The 22,043-nt window shown below is 33.8% G+C and overlaps 1 protein-coding gene across 3 annotated transcripts in view; it reads right to left on the bottom strand.

Moving 5' to 3' along the window:
- LOC148940136 (putative ATP-dependent RNA helicase DDX28) overlaps nt 1-22,043 on the bottom strand; it is a 128,449-nt gene that overhangs the window by 80,335 nt on the left and 26,071 nt on the right. The window contains exon 1 of one of the 3 annotated variants that reach the window (XM_089105937.1): nt 2,735-2,757. The exons of the other annotated variants lie outside the window; for them this stretch is intronic. The gene's annotated coding sequence lies outside the window, so the exon portion shown is untranslated. Of the gene's footprint in view, nt 1-2,734; nt 2,758-22,043 lie in introns of those variants that run through there. 3 annotated transcript variants of the gene reach the window in all.

Raw genomic sequence — 22,043 nt, 5'->3', positions numbered from 1 at the left:
AATCAAAATTTGGAGATAACAATTTTGTTCCTCGTAGTTGAAGGGTCTGGAAATTATGTCTGTGAGGAAGACCCCCTCCCCTCCTACAGCTCTCTTGGCAAGCGTTGTAAATTATGCACTTGGGGCATATAAGGTTCTTATAGAAAGGGTGGTCGTATGTGCTTTGGAGGGGACTATTTGGATTGGTAATCAGAGGTTCTAGTGCCCTTATTAAGACTGAAAGTGATCAGAGCGCAGATAAACACACACACAAGCCCGTCATGTTTTCCCGAGATGCATCCAACAGATATTTGAGACAGACCTTTTATCCAAAATAGTCCAAAGATCGTATAACAAGGCTTTTGAGGTTGATACAAACCACCAGAGCCTAAGGGCGAGAGTCATAAGTTATGCCCCTGGGCATTTGAGGTTCTTATAGAAAGGATGGTTGTATAAACTTTAGAGGTGGCTCATTTGGTTGAAATTGGAAGTTCTAGTTACCTTTTAAGAGTCAAGTATATATGACTGAAATTGTGCGATGACAATTTTGTTTAAATAGTCAAAAGAACATATAACAATGCCTCCAAGGTTAGAACATCTCCCAGAGCCCTGGGGCAAAGGCTTTAAGCTATGCCCTTGGGGCGTATAAGGTTGTTATGGAATGGGTGGTCGTATTAAATTCAGATGGATCTCATTTGGTTTTAAATTAGAAGGTATAGTATCCTTTATATAAATCAAAGTGATTTGAGAGAGCCCACCACCCCCACCCCCCCTCCCCCACGGGGCAAGTGATGCAATTTGTTCATTGTTTACATGTAGTATATGTTATTGAGAAGAGGTATGTATATTCGAGTTCTACTTTCCCAAAATACAAAGGGCACTAAGATGAGTCTTTCGGGGAATGTTGAGAGAGGTTTTGAACTACAGCATAACATGTTATGTGTATATGGATTGTCAAGAGGGTGTCCCTCAGGAATGACTGAGTATACTAATTTGCAATTTTCAGGAAATGATAAGGGAGATGATCAATTGACCAAAAAGCTAATATTTGGACGCTATTACAACTACAACTACAGCTGCTTCTACTGCTTCAAGTACTATTACTACTACTACTACTATCACTAAAACTAATACTTCTGTAGCGAGTACTACAAAGGCTGAGGATATTGAAAACAATATCTGAGGAAATGTTGAGGGGAAATTTGAACTAAATCAAAACATACTATGTGTCTACAAATTGCTGATACGGGCATGTCAGCAAAATTTTTGGAACGGCTTATCATACCAAGAGGAAACTTCAGGGGAATCATGAGTGGGATGTTCAGTTGACCAAAGGGCAAAATGTAACTGTTACTACTGTTATTGATACTGCTGCTACAACTGTTACTACTAATAATTATACACTATTACTGCTACTACTGTTCCTACTACTACCACTACTACTATGATGCTAGTACAATTAAGACTACATGCATGTAGGTCAAAATTTGACAGAATATTGAAAGAGAATTTGAATTGCATCAAAACACACAATGCGCATGTAGATTGTAAAAAGGACGTATCTCAAGAATAGATTTGGGTATTTAGATTAATCTGTCGGAGAATACTTAAAGGGGAAGATCAATTGACCAAAAAGTAATATATGCTTGTTACTACTAATACTAAACTACTCCAACTACTACTTTAATTGCAACAACTTTTAAATTTTAGAGTATTAAGGTGAAAAGGGCATCAAAAGGGTGTCAAAAGCGCACATCAACAATATTTTTGGAACAGCTTAACGTGTCAAGGTAAAACTTCCGGGGAATCATGAAAGCGATGTTCAACTGAACAACAGGAAACATGCACAAGCAACTACTGCTAATCATACTGCTGCAACTACTTCTAATACAATACTAGCAGTGTAACTACTTTTACTACCACCAAAACTACTGTGATAATAGGCTTAGTAGATGAAGGTAGAATTTATTAGAATATCGATGGCAAATTCGAACTAACAAAAAAGACTATGTGCATTTAGATTGTCAAAATAGCGTATCTTAAGAATTGGTTTGTCTATTAAGTTGGAACTCTCAAAGAATACTTAAAGGGGATGATCAATTGACCAAAAGGCAACATGTGCACACTGCTACTAATCCTACTGCTACTGCAACATTTGCTAGTTCTACTACAGCAGTAACATATCATGAGGTCCTGGGCTTACACCCATATTTGGGAGACAATTGGACACCTTCCAGACCGTCACCGTACATTAAGACTATGCACATATATTTACAGGCGAACGGGGGTCCAAATATATAAGAGTAAAAATAGCCTATGACAATAAATCTACTCATGATACTAAGGGGAGTCCAAATATGGTGAACTAAAAATAACTAAGAGGCCTTAACAACCGTTCATAGCAACCAGAATGCAAATATGTAAGAGTTAAAAAATTATTTAAATTTCCGAAGAGAGATAAGGTTTAAAAGAATTTGATATACATTAAAGAAAGGAATATAATGCAACACCGCCATGTGAAACAGTACCTCTAATATCTAATTAGCCGATAAATCTGAGGGGCTGGGGAAACATGATGCAGAGAAATGGTTAAGTTGGGTAAGGTATTTAACATAATGCGTTCTGGACGGCCTGCTTTTCAGATTGAACAATATATAGTTGACATTATAGACAATCAAAATGGAGTTAACCTATTCTTCGATGTAAGTTACTTTTTATAATTAAATAGTTTGTATATAATTAATTTAGATATTACCTTCTTTCTAAGCTATTATCCTCAATTACTTCCTTTCTAAACTATTGACTTCATTTCAAGTTATCTATTGCCAAAAATAGTCTATTGTTCTCCAGCACTGTGTCTCTTGCTAATCTCGAATCAACTTCAATAGACCATGAAAGAGGGTGACTTTTAAACTGTTTCACACTGTAGATTTTTGAGAGATTCCATCCAAATACGTTTCCATCTAATTTAAATATCTTTACGTAAACGGGTTATAAAAAATATATATTATAATTATAGAGAGGATTTTTTTTTAAATGATAAATATATAATAAGCATCCTTTTGATATCAAGAAATAAGAAAAGGTTTATATTTTTTTTATGTTCAAACAGTTCGGTGTAACAAAATGTTAGTAAAGAGCAGCCCACATCCTTCAAATTGACTATTAAATTCAGAACTATCTTATGAACTAAATCATTTATGACAATGGAGTAATTATTGACACAAAAATTATAACAAAAAGCTGTATTTCAATTAAAATTACCTTCATAAGAATTTAAAACCAATAACAGGGGTTTTTCGTCAGAAAATGGAGGAACTATTGATACAAAAATTATAACAAAAAGGTGTATTTCAATAAGAATTACATTCCTAATAATTTAGTATCAATAACAGTAGGCTTTTGGCCAGCAGTGTTTAAGAATGATTAAAGATGGGGTCTGAGAAATTGATCAATACGGAAATAGAAAAAGGTTTATATTTTTTTTTTAACAGTTCGGTGTAATAAAATGTTAGTAAAGAGCAACCTGCGCCGTTCTATTACGATTTGACGATTAAGCACAGAACTATCTTGTGTCCAAATCATTTATTACAGTGGACAAACTATTGACACAAATATTATAACAAAACGGTGTATTTCAATAAAAATAACCTTCGTAATAATTTAATATCAATAAACAGTGTTTTTTTTGTCAGCATTGTTTAAGAATGATTAAGGATGGAATCTGAGAAATTCATTGATACAGAAATAGGAGTAGGTTTATATTATTTTTTTCTGTTCAAACAGTTTGGTGTAACAAAATGTTAGCAAAGAGCAACCAGCGTCCTTCAAATTGAGTATTACATTCATAACTACATTAGGTCTAAATCATTTACGACAATGGAGGAACTATTGACATAAAAATTATAACAGAAAGGTGTATTGCACTAAAAATTACCTCCACAGTAATTTAATACCAATAACAGTGGGTTTTTCGCCAGCAATCCGCGTCCTTCAAATTGACTTCTAGATGAACTACTACGGAGCTATATTTTTCCAAGTTGTTTTGGGTACATTTTTCAAATGGGTCTTTTTTTTCCAAGGTATATTTTTTTTCATGGATATATTTTTCATTGAGTAACTTTATTTAATAATGGTACTTATTATTGCATTGATAGACAGATGTGTGCTTTTAACGTGTTTTAGTTATGCTTTTCAAACGATTGATTTTCCAGGATATATTTTTTTTTTGGATATATTTTTCCATTAATAATTATTTTTCATGATGATATTTTTAGGAAACAGATAAACAGATATCTACTTCTTAGTTGCAATGGGTAAATTATCCAAATTAATCATTTTCCCAAGGTATATATTTTCTCAATGATGTTTTTTTACATGGGTAATTATTTTTCATGAGGATACTTTTTAATATTTCGTAAAACAGAGATCTACTTCCAAGTTGTTTTGGTTATATTTTTCAAATGAATCATTTTTCCAAGGTATATTTTTTTGTTATGGATACATTTTTACACGGATATTTTTTTATGAAGATATTTTTAATATATCAATAAACACAGGTTTTCTTCCAAGTTGTTTGGGGTATATTTTTCAAATGAATCATTTTTCCAAGGTATATCTTTTTTTCACGGATATATTTTTCCATGGGTAATTGTTTTTCATGAGGATTTTTCAATATATGGATAAACAGAGGTCTACTTCCAAGTTGTTTTGGCTATATTTTTCAAATGATTTATTTTTCCTAGGTATATTTTTTTTCATGGATATATTTTTCGATGAGTAATTTTTTTCATGAGGATATTTTTTTTATTATATCGATAAACAGAGGTCTACTTCCAAGTTGTTTTGGATATCTTTTTTAATTGAATCATTTTTTCCAATGTATATTTTTTTTTCATGGATATATTTTTCTATGGGTAATTATTTTTCATGAGGATAGTTTTTAATATATTGATAAACAGAGAAATACTTCCAAGTTGTTTTGGATATATTTTTCAAATGAATCTTTTTTCCAAGATATCTACTGAGGTCTACTTACAAGTTGTTTTGGGTATATTTTTCAAATGAAATCATTATCCAAGGTACATTTTTTTCATGGTACATTTTCCATGGGTAATTATCTTTCTTCAGGATATTTTTAACCAATCGTAAAACAGAGGTCTACTTCCAAGTTGTTTTGGGTATATTTTTCAAATGAATAATTTTTCCAACGTATTTTTTTAATGGATATATATTGTCATGGGTAATTACTTTTATGAGGATATTTTTAATATATCGATAAACAGAGGTCTACTTCAAAGTTGTTTTGGATATATTTTTCAAATGAATATATTTTTCAAGGTACAATTTTTTTTTTCATAAATATATTTTTTCATGAGGATATTTTTATTATATCGATAAACAGAGGTCTATTTCCAAGCTGTTTGAATATATTTTTAAATGAAAAATTTTTCCAACGTAAATTTTTTTTTCATGGATACATTTTTCCATGGGTAATTATTTTTCATCAGGATATTTTTTAATATATCGATAAACAAAGGTCTACTTACAGGTTGTTTTGGGTATATTTTTTAAATGAATCATTATCCAAGGTACACTTCTTGAGGTACGCATTCTTGAGGATATTTTTTAATATATCGATAAATAGGAGTCTACTTACAGGTTGTTTTGGGTATATTTTTCAAATGAATCATTTTCCAAGGTACAATTTTTTTCATGAATATATTTTTCCAGGGGTAATTTTTTTTTATGAGGATATTTTTAATATATCGATAAACAGAGGTCTACTTCCCATTTTTTTGGGATACATTTTTCAAATGAATTATTTTCCAAGGCAAAATAGGGTATTTATTTTTAATGAAGATATTTTTAATATATCAATAAACAGAGGTCTACTTCCTAGTTGTTTTGGTCATATTTTTCAAATGAATAATTTTTCAAAGGTATATTTTTTTATGGATATATTTTTCCATGTTTAATTATTTTTTTATGAGGATATTTTTATTATATCGATAAATAAAGGTCTAATTTAAAGGTCTAATTCCAAGTTGTTAAGAGTATATTTTTTAATTGAATCATTTTTCAAAGGCAAATTGTTTTTCATGGATATATTTTTCCATTGGTAAATATTTTTAATAAAGATATTTTTAATATATCGATAAACAGGTCTTTTTCCAAGTTGTTTGATTATATTTTTAAATGAATAATTTTTCCAAGGTAAATTTTTTTCATGGATACATTTTTCCATTGGTAATCATTTTTCATGAGGATATTTTTTAATATATCGATAAAAAGAGGTCTACTTACAGGTTGTTTTGGGTATATTTTTCAAATGAATCATTTTCCAAGATACATTTTTTTGCATGAATATATTTTTCCAGGGGTAATTATTTTTCATGAGGAAATTTTTTAATATATCGATAAACAGAGGTCTACTTCCAAGTTGTTTTGGGTATATTTTTCAAATGAATATATTTTCAATGAACGGTAACTTCTTTTTTCTCTTCCTTGAGAAAATTCAGAAGAGCCCTTAATCTTTTCTTCACTTCTTTGAGAAAACTCCGAATTAAAGTGGAACTTTTTCTCTTCACGGGTAAAATTCAGCATCAAAGTACTTCGATATACTTCAAGAAGAGAAACGAACTCTTTCTCTTCTTGGGAAAAAATTCAGAAGAGGACTTGAACTTTTCTACACTTCATTGAGAAAGCTCAGAATTAAAGTGGAACTTCTTTCTCTTCTTGGGGCACAATTCAGAATTGAAGTATAACCTTTTCTATCATTTACTGAAAAATTCAGAACACAACTTAACTTGAACTATTTTTCTCTTACTTGGAAGAAAATTCAGAATTGAACTGTAACTTCTTTTTTTCTCTACTTTGTAAACATTCAGAAGAGAACTTGAACTTTTCTTCACTTCTTTGAGAAAACTCCGAATTAAAGTGGAACTTTTTCTCTCCTTGGGAAAAATTCAGAAGAGAACTTGAACTTTTCTTCACTTCTTTGAAAAAACTCAGAATTAAAGTTGAACTTTTCCTCTTGTTGGGAGAAAAAATTCCGAATCAAAGTATAACTTTTTCTATCTTCTACGGAAAAATTCAGAATATTTTCTCTTCTTGAGAAAAAAATCAGAAGATAACTTGATCTTTTCTTCACTTCTTTGCAAAAACTCAGAATTAAAGAGGAACTATTTCTCTTTATGAGAAAAATTCAGAATCGAAGTCTAGCTTTTTCTATCTTCTACGGAAAAATTCAGCACATAACTTGAATTTTTTTTTATCTTCTTTGAGAAAATTCAGAATCGAAGTATAACTTTTGCTATCTTCTAAGGAAAAATTCAGAACAGAACTTGAAATTTTTTCTCGTCTTTGAGAAAAATCAGAACTGAAGTGGAACATTTTTCTCTTCTTTGGGAAAATTTAGAATTGAACTAAGTTTTTTTTCTCTTCTTTAAGAAAATTCAGAAGAGAACTTGAAATTTTCTTCGCTTCTTTGAGAAAACTCAGAAATAAAGTGGAACTGTTTCTCTTCTTGGGGCAAGATTAAGAATTGAAGTATAACTTTTTCTATCTTCTACGAAAAAATTCAGAACAGAATTGAAACTTTTTTCTCTTCTTTGGGAAAATTCAGAGCTGAAGTGGAACTTTCTTATCGGTAACAATTAGGGAAAAGTTTATAACTTGCTATACAGTAAATCGTCTTTTTTATGTCATTAATTAAAAAAACTTTTTCCACAGATACATTTTTTAAAGAAAAGAAAGAACTCAATTAAACCAAAAATGAGCAACATGAAACCCCAAACGAAAAGAAATTACAACAAATTACCAAGTCAAACTCAAAACGAGCAGAAATTAACATGAGTTGGGCTCCAAATCCATGCGCCTTCCCAAGGCCAGAACATAATTTGCACTTTACTGAAAAAATATAAATGTTTTTATTTTGATACCTTTGATAAATCAAATAATATTAGCATTTTGATTACTAAATATCAGTATATTATTAAACTGACAATGCACATTCATTAGTATTTTTTCAGTAAAGTGCAAATTATGTTCTGGCCTTGGGAAGGAACAGGGGTTTAGAGCCCCAATCATGTTAATTTCTGCTCGTTTTGAGTTTGACTCGGTTATTTATTGTGATTTCTGTTCGTTTTGGATTTCATTTTTGCTCATTTTTGGTTTAATGGAGTTCTTTACTTTTCTTCGAAAAACTTATTTTGTGGAAAAATTTTTTTTTGATTAATTTCTGTTCGTTTTTGTAGTGATATAGTCTTTTCAGGGAAAAAGAAAATAATCTTTAAATCTTTTCGTTTCTATTAAGACTATAGTTTGGCCTGCTATGTGTATACTGGAGAAAAATTTTCAGCAATTTTTAACAACATGCACCCTTTTAAAAATCTGGACACAAATAGTAGTGTTTAATTTAGTTTCATACCTCCTCTAGCTGACCTGAAATGGAAAACTTGATGCCATTCGCAAAAAAATCTGTTTACTTTTTTTGATAGCTTGGATACACTTAAGTTATTTTGATTTGGTTAAATTTTAAGAGCAGAAGTAGCCCCACAGTAGAAGGGGGCCTTGTTACACAGGGGGAAGTCAATATATGGGCATAGAATACTGGGGGAAGGGTGACGGAACATTTTCACTGAATATGAACATGACAGTGTTATTGATCTACTAACGGTTTAAGATTACACACCTATTTCTAGGTCAATCGATTTACGTAAGGTTTCTCTTACATCACAATTCCACCTTGAGATTTTGTTTATAATGATCACAGTTTGAGGTTAAAGTAACATTCCGTTTCAAGACATTATGGAGCGAACATCGAATACAGTGGATTTAGAAGTTTTAGCTACACAAATTTATAATGTGAGTTCTGTTTAATAAATTTTCTTCGGTTTTTCCAAATAAAATCATTTTTTTGTTGGAAATGAATTTTAGCCCCCTCTAATATATTCAAATTCAGGGTATACCCCCCCCCCCAAAAAAAATCTTCATACTTTACTTTGTCTCAAAATATACTCTTTTTTCCACTACATAACCCCCCCCCCCCTCCTCCCACTATTTATTACCATTTAATTCGTTCGAAAAAGAATTATTTTACCCAAAAAGTGTCTTTTCCCCTTCATGCGTTAAAATCATCAAGACAGAGGCATATCTCTCTTAGCGATCTAAACAAAACCGTGTGTGAATACGTCTCGAGAGGGGTGGTTTTGTAAACAAATCGTTTCTCGCGTGTCCTGCCTAAATTAACAAGAACATATGTGTGAATAAGGCAGAACCCTCTCAAAGGGTGGCTGGCAAACAAGGAAGATATTAAGCTTATGGCATTGCATAATTCTAAGCTGAACTTTCTCGGCAAAAGTAATACCTAATAGAGATATTTTAGGACATGGAAATTATGTAAAAGGCGGGGGGATGCTAACAGCCCTTTAGAGTGCACATTTTTAGGTACATCTTGAAATGTCTCGCGGGAAAACAAGAGCCATTATTCTTTTTTTCTAGCTTTATTAGTGTCTAATATTTAATTCTATACCTTTCTTTCGATAAAGTCTCTTTTATATTCTCAGGGGGAGCGTGAAAACTAAGGTTTTTAACTTTGATATACAAGGCTAGAAAGCAATGTCTTTAGTTTAGGGGGGGGGGAGGTAAAATTAGACTTGCGTCTCTTACACTCTAATTAACGACATCTATTATTAACAAAGCGGAAGGGTTGCTTTTGCAGACAATTATACCGTGTGAGGGAAGGGTGGTGTTCTATTTTCCAATTGCTTTGATGAAGGCAAATACTTCCTTTATGAAGAGAAATAATGGTTTAAATAAATCTTCCAAGTTTTACCTTCCCAGAAAGGAGAGGGATGGGTCCATTTAATATATATATATATATATATATATATATATATATATATATATATATATATATATATATATATATATATATATATATATATATATATATATATATATATATATATATATATATATATATATATATATATATATATATATATATATATATATATATATATATATATATATATATATATATATATATATATATATATATATATATATATATATATAATATATATATATATATATATATATATATATATATATATATATATATATATATATATATATATATATATATATATATATATATATATATATATATATATATTTGCACATTGCGGGGATGGATGGTAAAGCATAGCTTATATTTAATACGTAAACAACCTAGGTATCTTTCTACCTCTAATTTACATCTCGTTTTCATTAGAGTAGAAAAAATGAATAAACAGAGTGGAAACTGATTTTCTTACATCGATATCGAAGAGGGGGAGGGGGTGGGGTGTGTAATAGGGGACGAGTTTAGTTATTTTCACTATGCCTTTCACTTTACATATGAAAAAGTCTTTAATTTAATTTCTTTTTTAAGGACAATTTTGAAGAATGCGTCCCTCTCGCCGAGAAGAAGACACGGATTGAGGATGCAAATCAATTACGACCTAGTGTAATTCATTACATTGCCTCTTCTACGCCCTCCAGACAAGGTGAGCATGCCCTTACCCACAATGCAAGGCCCTATGTCACCTCCATGCAAGAAAGTGAACTTGCCCAGGCTTGAAGACCTGCGCTCCAGGACAGTGAAGTTGATGGCCCACAAGCTGCTACTGCAGATCTTAGTGTAAGTTTAAATTTATTGATATTTCTCGAAAATAGGCTAGCAGTCACTAACGGCTAATTCTCGCAAAGGAAATAAAGCCTTTTGACACTAATAATACTTCAGGCTGATTTAATCTCCTCGATAAACAGGTGTAATTATTGAATCCTTTGAAGTACATCCGGCTTTGCTAAATCCTTGTGAATTAGGATAGCAGAGGTTTCGCTGAAAAAGATACTTTTTATTCCCGTCATATTTTCTACAGTAAATCCTATGAATTGTGAGATGGGAAATGGGAAATGTTTCTCAGAAAAAAAATGCTTTTTTATTCCAGTCAAATTTTCTACAGTAAATCCTATGAATTGTGAGATGGAAAATGGTGGTGCTTATGATAAATATTTTCATATGATATTTGTTTTCCATTTTGAGTACATTAAGATGAAACTAGAATGTCATTTTCATTATAGATAGCGCAAGCGCTACTTTTATTATTTTTCTTTCGACTAGATAATTTTCTAAGAAAACTATGAGTATTAAAAATTTAAGACTATTATATAGCTAAATAGTGCTGCTATTAAGTATGTTACATGTTATGATTTTCACTATTTTATTGTGTGTGTGTGTGTGTGACCGGCGCATGCGCTGCTTTTTTTAATTTTTCTGTATACTAGATAATTCGCTGAGATAGTATAATGAATATTGCAAATTTATGGCTATTATAATGCTTAATATTGCTTCTATTAAGTATGTTGCATGGTTAAGATTAAACTATGGTGTGATTTTCATTATTTTAGTATGGACATCACATTAGTAAAAGCGCTGCTAAGAAAACTAAGATAGTATAATGAATTTTGCAAATTTATGTGTATTAAACTTCAAATTTTTAACTGAAAAAGTAGTTTCACTATTGTTATCGGTATAGAAATAAGTACCTGATGTCAGTTTTTGAAATACACGCGATTACAAAGCTTAAAAACTAGCCAAATGGTACTATGCGCACACAGATAGTGGCATTGCTATTGCTTCTGCTACGACTACTACTACTTCTAAGTGTGCATTTTTTTAAGAACATGTTTTAAACGATTAGAAAATATAGTCGCTATTAATCCAATTTTTGTTTTTCTTAAAAATATGTTGGTTTATACACGTTGAAATTAAGTGGCTGTTTCTTTATATGTTAGAACGGATGTCTTATGATACGCACTACCTTTCTCCCCTATCTGAAGAAACAAGTCATGAACTATGTGATCGCATTGAAGCACCAATGGAGTTTCGTGATATTCAGGTACGGGAGTGTTATGAAGGTAGTGAGAATTTAGAATATACACATGCTAACATTATTATCAATGACACGGAATGGGCAGATAATTTATTGGGACATAATTTCCGTGTTAATAATATAGTTGAACAAGGCAATGCTGTTACTTCAGAGGGTGATTTACCTTGGTTAAGCCCGAATACTACGCAAATTTTAGATATTTTACTTGTGAGTTAAATGAGAATCCTCCCCCCTCAGATTTAATGAATATTGTCCAGTTTCAATCAAATTTAATTGAACATGAAAATGAAATCGCTTGGATGGATTTGCATAGCCCTAACAGACTAGAGGCTATGCTAAGCGAACTGGGGGATTTTCGTACACACACCAGCCCTATTGCGGAATAAAGTGGGGGAAGGGGTTTAGGTAGTGACATACAAGAGGGGGAGAGGGTTTAGCAAGTGATGATAGACAAGGGGGAGGGGGTAATGATACACAATTCTTATCGCTACCGGAATTTCAACAAACCAATTCGATTCTGAATACAATAGACGTTTTTACTGCAACCTTTGGCGATCCGTTTAATGCAGTGATGGCGGAAAATTTTATAATCGATCCCATATATATTATTCATGAATATGCAGAGACAATTCGTGCTGTCTTAGAAAACCGATTTCAAGTGTGGGGGGTCGGGACTCCATTAAGGCCTCAACTGTTTTAAAAATATTTTATCTAAATGAGAGTCATGGAGAGGTGTATGACCATTATGTGCACACCGAAATGTTGGTGGTGTATCCTCATTTGAAAAATTACGAGACTATCTATGCAATGGGTTGACAATACTGTCACTCATTTGGAAAGTTATAATGAGAACGGTAGTGGTTCGTATTTTTATTTGTTGAAAATTTAAGTGTAAATATATGTAAATTTAAAAAAGATTTTATTTTAAGAGGGGTTGGGACAGAGTCTATAGTTTTAAAATATAATCCCAATTTAGAAGGATGCAAGGGCGCTCAACGAATCTGTTTCGAAACAGGACAAAAATATTTCATGTACGCTTTCCTCATATCGGCTTTCCGACCTCTGAAAGATGAAGCTTCAAAGAAAAATTTGGACTACTGGGCCGTGCATGGGAAGGAGGGGTCTGATTTTCCCCCAGTAGATTTATCTTGTTTAGCGGAAAAATTTCCTGTAGCACTCAGGGCAATAGATATTTTTGAACGGGCCAACACCCATTTAAATACCGGCATTACTGTGCTACAGTACGAAACAGAATTTGGGGGTGTGCGTTCTCATACAAAGGGTGTAATATCCCTGTAAGAGCGCTATCTACTGAATCGATGAAACATTGGGTTTGGTTGTTGTACACACCACCTAGTGACCCCTATTCAATTGGATATTTCAATCCCATTACGGATATTAGTAGAGTTCTGCGGGGGAGGGAAAAAAAAAATGAGGTACGATACTATTGCACAATGTGCCTGTCTAGATTTTGGACCGAATTAAAGTTACAAAATCACATGAAACATTGTAAAAGACAAGGCTAACAAACGGTTGAAACAGTTTCGGGTGACCGAGCAGTGTTACATTTAAAAATTTTCAGAATACGCTAATGCAAAGCGATAAAACAAGTTTAGCATGTGAAGCCAAGCTCATGGATATGAATCACCCCCAATTTCCGAATCGTATCAAAGAACATCAAGCCATAGCAGTTTCCTAAGCCCACGCAAAACGAAACAGCTTTAACACTATGCAATTGCTAGAAATAGTCGAGACGTTGGACGAGAATGATTTCATGATCAAAGCATTGACTAAATTAATTGTCACTGCAAATGGTGCAAATTCCCGTTTGAGGAATACACATTATCCGATGATACTATCATTAGAGGATCGCCTGGCAACCAAAAATAAGAAAATTTGTAGGGTTTGTATGGGGTAATTTGAAGAGGGGCCTAAAAGGGACGGAACTTGGGGGTAAAAGACTAGGGGAGGGAAGGGGAAAGTCAGAGACCACGTTCACCTGTGGCAGGAAATATCTTCAGGGGGTAGTACTTTTCGTGGTGTGGCACACCAATCATGCAATGCGAATGTAAGCAAGCAGTTTTTTTATACCGGTTTTCATTCACAATTCAAATTACGATTTGAAATTTATTTTACAGGCTTTGGCAAGTATGCACAGAGAGGGAGGGGGCAGATAGCCCATGGGTAAATAACTCATTTACCTATAATATCATACCCAAATCTGCTGAGAAGCTGTTGTTTTTAGAATTCAAATGGCAGGCAGTCGATAATGGGCATACGTGCTGGAATAAAATCCGTTTCCCCGAGGCTCTCAGTCAACTAATTCAGGTGCAGAAAGGTGACAATTTTGATAGTTTCCCTCTGCTTTAACAGCGCTTTCCAGACAGTGAAATGTATGACTTACTGACTTGTAAAGGCATTTATGCAGATGACTATTACTGTTCTGGCGCACGATTAAGTGAGGAGAAACTCCCTCCCTTTCTAGCATTCTATAATTTACTTACCAATAGTGAATGCACTCACGAGGACTACGAATTTGCTAAGAGGGTATGGGCCAAGGGTGGTTGTAAAAATGGTTGGGATTATTGTAGAATGTACTTGGCCAGTGATGTACTGACCCTATTAGACATTGTCTGCCAAAACTCAGACCAAATTTATTCAGACTTCGGACTAGATGTTGGCTATTATTTTTCAACACCACACCTCGTCATGAACTTAATTCTAAAAAATCAGTAGGGAGGAAATAGGTTTGATCATCGATGTGGATCAAAACCTATTTGTAAAAACATCTATGAGGGTGGGATAAGTTTTCACGGAGATCACGTCTTAACAACGGATCCAACTAGGCAGAACTTTGCTGATGGAGTAAAGTTCAGTGCTGTTTTTATTTATATGAACTCATTGTTACCCTCGGCGATGTCTCACTATAGTTTACCGTGTGGTAATTACAAATGGCTTGAAAACCCTTGTGACATCCCTGGCATTCAGACTGTCGAGGAAAATGGTCCAGAAGGATGGGTTTTTGAAATTGACGGACACATACCGTTGGAACTACAAGACTCTGTAACAGATTTGGTTTTTCCGTGCGTGAATAGACCTGTGACCAAGGAGTCTTTGAGCCCATACAATCGGTCTTTGGTCGATGATATGGGCATGCATTGGACCACCTTCAAGCAGAAACTAATTGTAGATTTAGACCCAAATGCGCAGATTTAGAAATTATTTGCAGATTTACGTCCTATTGCCGTGGATTGTGAGCAATGGTTTCAAGTTCACAAAATACACAGAACCCTGCAATTTGATTAGAAACCCTACTTGAAAACGTTTATTGACACCTTTGTCAGTAAACACTTACAGGCAAAAGGGAAAGTCAAAAACAAATGTACAGACTTATTTTAAATTCAGCTTTTGGAAAAATGTGTGAAAGCGTACGAAACAGTTCAAGTTGTGACGTCGTAACTTGCCCCAAAGAATGTGCAAGAATTATCGCCGACCCCAACTTTAAAACATTCAGGAGCATAGACCCGAATATGGATCTGCTACACAGAAAAAAGAGAAATGTTGTTCTGAATAAGAACATCGCTAGGGGGAGTTCAGTACTTAAAATTTCCAATAAACTCATGATGTTGTTCTTTTATAATGTATGCTAGGTACAATGGACAATGGAGGGGGAGGTTCAAGTTTACTGTGGGGACAAAGATTCTCTGTTGCTAAAAGTTAAAACAGAGGATTTATTGAATGATTTGGAAAATGGGATGCACATTGGCCCGCGGATGGATTTCCCGAATTGGAATGAGAGCATCTACCCCGAGTTGGTGAAACGCCAGGCCCCCAATCAACTATTAATGTTAAAATCAGAGACGGGGAGTCCAATGGGGTGTTCCCCGGTCCCAAAGTTTACTGTGTGGAAACACACGGCAAGGATGTAAAACAGGCGTACAAAGGGGTGCCTACACACTTTGTAAAAAATAATTTCGACATGAGTGTCAACAGAAACTGTGTAGACAGTTGTCTAGTGCCAAGAGCAAAAGTGCTGGCAATTCGATCTCTACAGTATAGGCACTATACTGTTAGAGTGGAAAAAATGCCATGCCTTGCATATCCAACAAGTCTATGTGCTCGAGGATGGTGAAAGAGTACTCCCCCACGGCCACTATCGAATTTCAGATCGAGTTGAATATGTGAACTATCGAAACCAACTCGGTCTGGATAAATTAACTTAAATTCAGAAAAAAAAGTTTTTGGTGGGTAGGGGGACAACAATTTCTCAATAAAAATCTTCATTGTCATCATCATCGTCATCATTTAACTGCAGCAGCTGCTTTTGTATACAGTTTGTTTTTCCGCTTTCCGCCCCCCACGTGGCCCCGGGGATGGGGGGTCCCGCCTGCGGCCGCCGGCCCCGGGGGGGTGAGGGGTCCCGGCCCAGCCTTCGGTCCTGTGGGGACGGGGGGTCCCGGCCCGGCCTTCGGCCCGGAGTGGGGCCCTTGGGGGGGATTCTCATCTTTTAAATGTTGTAAATTGTGTTTTCTCATATTTTTCTATTCTAAGTGTTCAACTGTGCTGGTGCTGTTATTGCTGTATTTTAAGTTTTTTGTCAATAAATGAAAAATATTAAATTGTTGTTGTTGTTCTGTTATTGTTGCTATTGTTGCACAAAAAGTGTTGTTCATAAAAGATTGTGTTTTCTCATATTTTTCTATTCTTAGTGTTCAACAGTGCTGCTGCTGTTATTGCTGTATTTTAAGTTTTTTTGTCAATAAATGAAAAATATTAAATTGTTGTTGTTGTTCTGTTATTGTTGCCATTGTTGTACAAAAAGTGTTGTTCATGAAAGAAAAAAAATACGTTTTTCTTGTTGTTGCTATTGAATAACGTATTAGGTAGATCTAAGGGAAAATTATTATCATTATTTATTCATTAGACAAGTATGGTTTACAGTTAGTTGTAGTCCAACTGTTGTCAACAGCAGCAGTCTGTGTCAATTTAAAACACCATTCAGATCGTTTCTCTTTGGTCCATCAATATGGAGGAAAGGGACAATTTTAGCTAAAATAATAAAAAATTGTAATAAAATGTTTTCGGAAAAACCAAAGAAAATTTACTATTGCTTTAGTATTTGGCAGGAGTCCTATGATCAAATAAAAGCTATTGCCTCTGCCACGTCCATGCCAATATAATCCATACGGGGCCTTGACGTTTTCAATAATATTGAGTCAAACTCATGGCTGATTCTTGATGATTTAGCTGAATCGATTGAAGAGTTCTCACAGGAAATGCTACAACTGTTTACTGTCTGCTCTCATCAAGAACATATTTTCATAGCCCTAGTTCTACACAATCTGTTTCAACAGAGCAAGTGTATGAGAACCCTTGCTTTGAATTGCACCATCTATATTATCTACGAAGTTGTTCGTGATTCAAGTTCTCTAATAACTCTCAATAAGCAAATATATCCCAGTGCTCCCAAATTTCTACTTTCAGCGTACAGTCAGACGACAAATAAGCCCTACGGGTGCATTTTACTATATCTTAATCAGAATACATCCGAGGATATACGTGTAGTCACAGATATTTTCGACAAAGAAATTACTGTATATCTTCCGATGAACAGTAGAAAGGGCTATTAGTTGCCATCATGACATTGAAGAAACTACACGAAAATATACACTTATTTTCCGTTCTAGGCACTTCAAAACCCCCAGTCAGGAAGGCCATACTAAAAAATGGTGTTGACAAAGAATTTATTAATCAAATATCTAAACTTTCTTTAAATTCAAATGAGGGCAATGTACACTTGCCAAATGGTGATAGAGAACAGAATAAGCAACATCGTTCCACTCTACATGCCTTGGCTTGTAAAAACAAAGGAAAAATTTTTAAAAGAAAATGTATACTTCAAGTGGGTGGTAGCTTTTTTACGCTTTTACTACCAATAATCACAGGACTTGTAAACAGTTTTCTTTAGATGGCTAAACCCTACAAATTGACGCCAAGAGAACTTGTCCTCTCACCAGTTGAACACTGTGAAGACAATCTAAGCAATTTCATTAATGATGAAAATATTGCCGATGATAAAAAGCTAGTTTTACTTCAAGATGGGTTGCGCCGTGTGGACAAACATAGACCTTATCGCGAGAGACCCACCGTCACCGTCACAGATCCCCACCACCCCAAAAAGGAAAAATCTCCTCAACATTCTGCAACAGTAGCAACAACACAATCAAAGGAGAAGGAATTGAATTCTATAGTGACATCAATTGGAAACTTACTGCCACACACCTATCGGGAACAGAGTAAAAGAGTATTAACATATCTCATGTTGTAACGTGGTGGGGGTGATAATTATCCAGTTCAAGTCGATAGCACCGGGAAACGAATTATAATTCAGGGAAAAAGTTATAATCTACATGATTTAATTTGTGATGTGGTTACAAATAGACCCCGGCGCCGCGCCGATGAGGGAAGACCAGCGGCGGCGGGGTCAAACAACAGCACGCCAGGCCAAGCCGCCGACAAGATGTCGTGCTGGCGCGCCGCTAACACGAACAATGTTGACCGCAAACAGCAATGTTTTCATCAGTCTTTCTCAAATCACAATTAGTAGGTTTTTTTTTCATCGAGCATTACTGCATACAAAACTTCAAATACCGTATCACAAAATTCGTCAGTTATCTGTGCAAAAACTTTGAATATAAGTTGGAACTAAGAAGCTTAATTTTTTCATAATGCCCTTTGCCAATGTCTGTTTTGTCACCTTTAAAACAGTTGAAATGGACGACTTTGATATTGATTGCTTTTTTTTGCTCTTTTAGATTCCTAAAAACCCTTCTTGTATTGAAAAGTGGTTTTTAATAACAATAAAAAAAATGCATTTTAAAGCTATTTTTTTTAGCTTCTTTATAGAATATATGTCATGTAGGCTAAGGCCGAAGTACTGTTTTTTTATTGCTTTTGGCTGCTCTTTTGGATAGCATTCATTTTTTCCTTCGGGGATTCGTTCCAAATTATAAACTCATAAATACCTAATATCAGTCAAATTAAAAACAAAAAAAATTTTTTAAACACGAAAAACGGGTTTTAATTTTCTAACAAGCAGTGAACTACAAAACAATTAATTATGCACAAAAGCTCCGAATATTTCGGCCCCACCTCCGGTAGTATTTATCAAAGTAAAAAACATTAAATAAATAAAGAAAAAAAAAAAAACAACTTAAATTACATTACAATAAAAAAAAATAAAAAAAAAAAGAGAACAAAAAGCAAAACCGAAACAAAAAAATAAATAAATAATAACAAAACTCACATATTAATTAAACACTTCCATGCACTGAATGTCTTTCAACTGGCCTCCTCTCAGTATATAAATGGAAATATATTAAATAAACACTTCCATGTACTGAATGTCTATATTGATTCTACTCGCCTCCTCCCAGTAATATTCTTCATTTTTGATAGATTTCAATTTATATACTGGGAGGAGGCGAGTAGAATCAATATAGACATTCAGTACATGGAAGTGTTTATTTAATATATTTCCATTTATATACTGAGAGGAGGCCAGTTGAAAGACATTCAGTGCATGGAAGTGTTTAATTAATATGTGAGTTTTGTTCTTATTTATTTATATTTTTCTTTCGGTTTTGGTTTTTGTTCTCTTTATGTGTTTAGTATGTTTTATTGTAATGTAATTTAAGTTGTTTTTTTTTTGCTTTATTTATTTATTTTTTTTCCGTTGAGAAAAGCTCCCGGATAGTGAGGCCGAAATATTCGGAGCTTTTGTGCATAATTAATTGTTTTGTAGTTCACTGCTTGTTAGAAAATTAAAACCCGTTTTTCGTGTTTAAAAATTTTTTTTTGTTTTTAATGGAAAAGCAGTGTGGTCTAAGAAATTATATCAGTCAAATTATAAACTGCATTTAAAAGGATTAAATTTATCAAATTGAAAAATATATGATGAACACCACATGAGAACACTTCAATTACAATGAAACAAAAAACACTCAATGGTTTATACGGTATGAAGAAAAATGAAGTGCCAGATATTTTCTTAGCTAAAAAATGAAAAGCTCATCCGTTTTAAATGTAATTAAATGAAATAATATGCAGACTGAAGTAGCTCCAGGAAGATGTTGAGATTTTCTTCCTAGTGCATCGCTTTTAATCCAAGCAAAATGTTAGGAGACTTAGTACCAGTTATTGAGTTTAAGCTTTGATTTCCAAATGCTCACAAAAATTATCAAATTTAAGAAAGTCGAAACAATAAGTCACTTGTGGTCAAAATACTCAAAGAATCCTCTTTAATCCCCACCCAGGCTCAAATTTTCTGCTATGGTAATTTCCATGGAAATTTCCAAAGAGTTTCTTTTTAAAATAGCTTTCAAGCGTAGTTAGGGGTATTTAGCCTTTTTTGCTTTTCTTCAAAGCTTTGAAAAAAGTGTTATAATATTCCAATTTCCAAATGTTACATTTGTATATATTTGTGCATATATTTGGTAATCATTTGTGGGGTGATCGAATTTTTTTAAACCACTATAGATACGTAAAAACGTGGCAACATCTAGTACCCTGAGGTCATTAGACTGTCAAAGACTCCTCCTTGAACTTCCCAAATTGAAAGCTTTTATTATGACCTGGCCTTTTAATGTAACTTGGGCACTGGACCAAGGGCGTCATTGTCACTCGAGCGCAACATTAGGTGGGGATGTCGATACCGCTTTCGTCACACCAATTTGTTTTAGTGTGAATCTGCCTGGTACTTATGAATGAATGTTTTGAAAGTAAACCCGTTTCATCAATAAGAAAAAAAACGGGCCGACGCATATGTCCCTTTCCCTTTGGATGATAAAACCATGAAAGTGTTGCATCAAGTATAGCTCACGAAAATCTTGTTAATTTTTGTGAACTTTTCAACTTTTTGGCATCCCTGCTTTCAATAAAAGAAATCAAGGTACGATCCCTTAAATGTAATAGCTCCCTATGCCCCTCTCTCTGGATACCATCTTGATAGGATACCGTCTCTGCTTTAAATAAAAAAAATAACTTATTGGCACCCCTGCTTTAAAAAAAAACGAGGTATTATCATTTAAATATGATAGCTCACTACCCCCCCCCCCTGGATATCACCTTGATAGGATGCCATCTCTGCTTTAAATTAAAAAAAATAAAATTTTTGGGACCCCTGCTTTCAATAAAAAAATTTCGCGATATTATCATTTAAATTTAATACCTCCCTACCCCCCCCCCCCTCTGGATACCCCCTTGATAGGATACCGTCTCAGCTTTCATTAGAAGAATAATTTACTTAATAATTAACTAGGTCGCTATATGGTTCAAACAAACACGCAAAATAACGTTAAACAGCTTAGTGTTCCTTGAAAAAAATTGAGGGTATGAGTAAAGGGGTACAAAGACACCAACAAAAATGTCGAAATTATTCAGATATAACTCAAATTATTGGAAAACTGAGTCATAGATTCGCCGTGGCATTCTAAAGATCCAAAGAATCTAATTAAAAGGGAGCACACACAAAAGCCAAATTAGACCAGTAGCCTATGAAAAATCACAAAATACCCAAGACAATGAACAAGTCCCAATGGGGGGGGCCCTGGGTCTATAAAAATATTTCAATGATTTCCCAGGGGATTTGATATCATTTTTTTCTGTCTCCACTTTAAATGAAAAAAATAATTATCTTTTTGGCATCCCTGATTTCAATTTGAAAAAAATGAGGTAATATCATTTAAATATGATAGCCTCCTATCCCCCCCCCTATAGGCAATAATTTACAATTTATTTATGAATCATATTTTTGGGGTAACTTCCGGTTCAATCTTTAATTCCCCAACCTTGAACATAGCTTAGTCTATAGCTAAATTTTGTCTCAATAGAAGTTTTTTTTTGGGGGGGGGGGGGGTAAAAATGTTTAGGAAAGAAGATTGTATTTTCTATCAGGCTTTCAACAATTGAGTATTAAAAATTAAGAGAATCTTATCTAAAAAAGCAAAAAAAAATCTGCAAACTTACAATTCAACTGTAGAAACAATCAGTCGGCTGTCAATTTCAAAATCCAACTGAAGGCTGAAGCTGTATAGTAGGTAATGTGTTCTATAATTCTAT

This window comes from Artemia sp. Qi Xiang Cuo, chromosome 20 (genome assembly GCF_049724085.1).
Source record: "Artemia sp. Qi Xiang Cuo chromosome 20, ASM4972408v1, whole genome shotgun sequence".
Taxonomy (NCBI): Eukaryota; Metazoa; Arthropoda; class Branchiopoda; order Anostraca; family Artemiidae; genus Artemia; species Artemia sp. Qi Xiang Cuo.
This window is presented reverse-complemented; position numbering and strand designations above follow the sequence as displayed.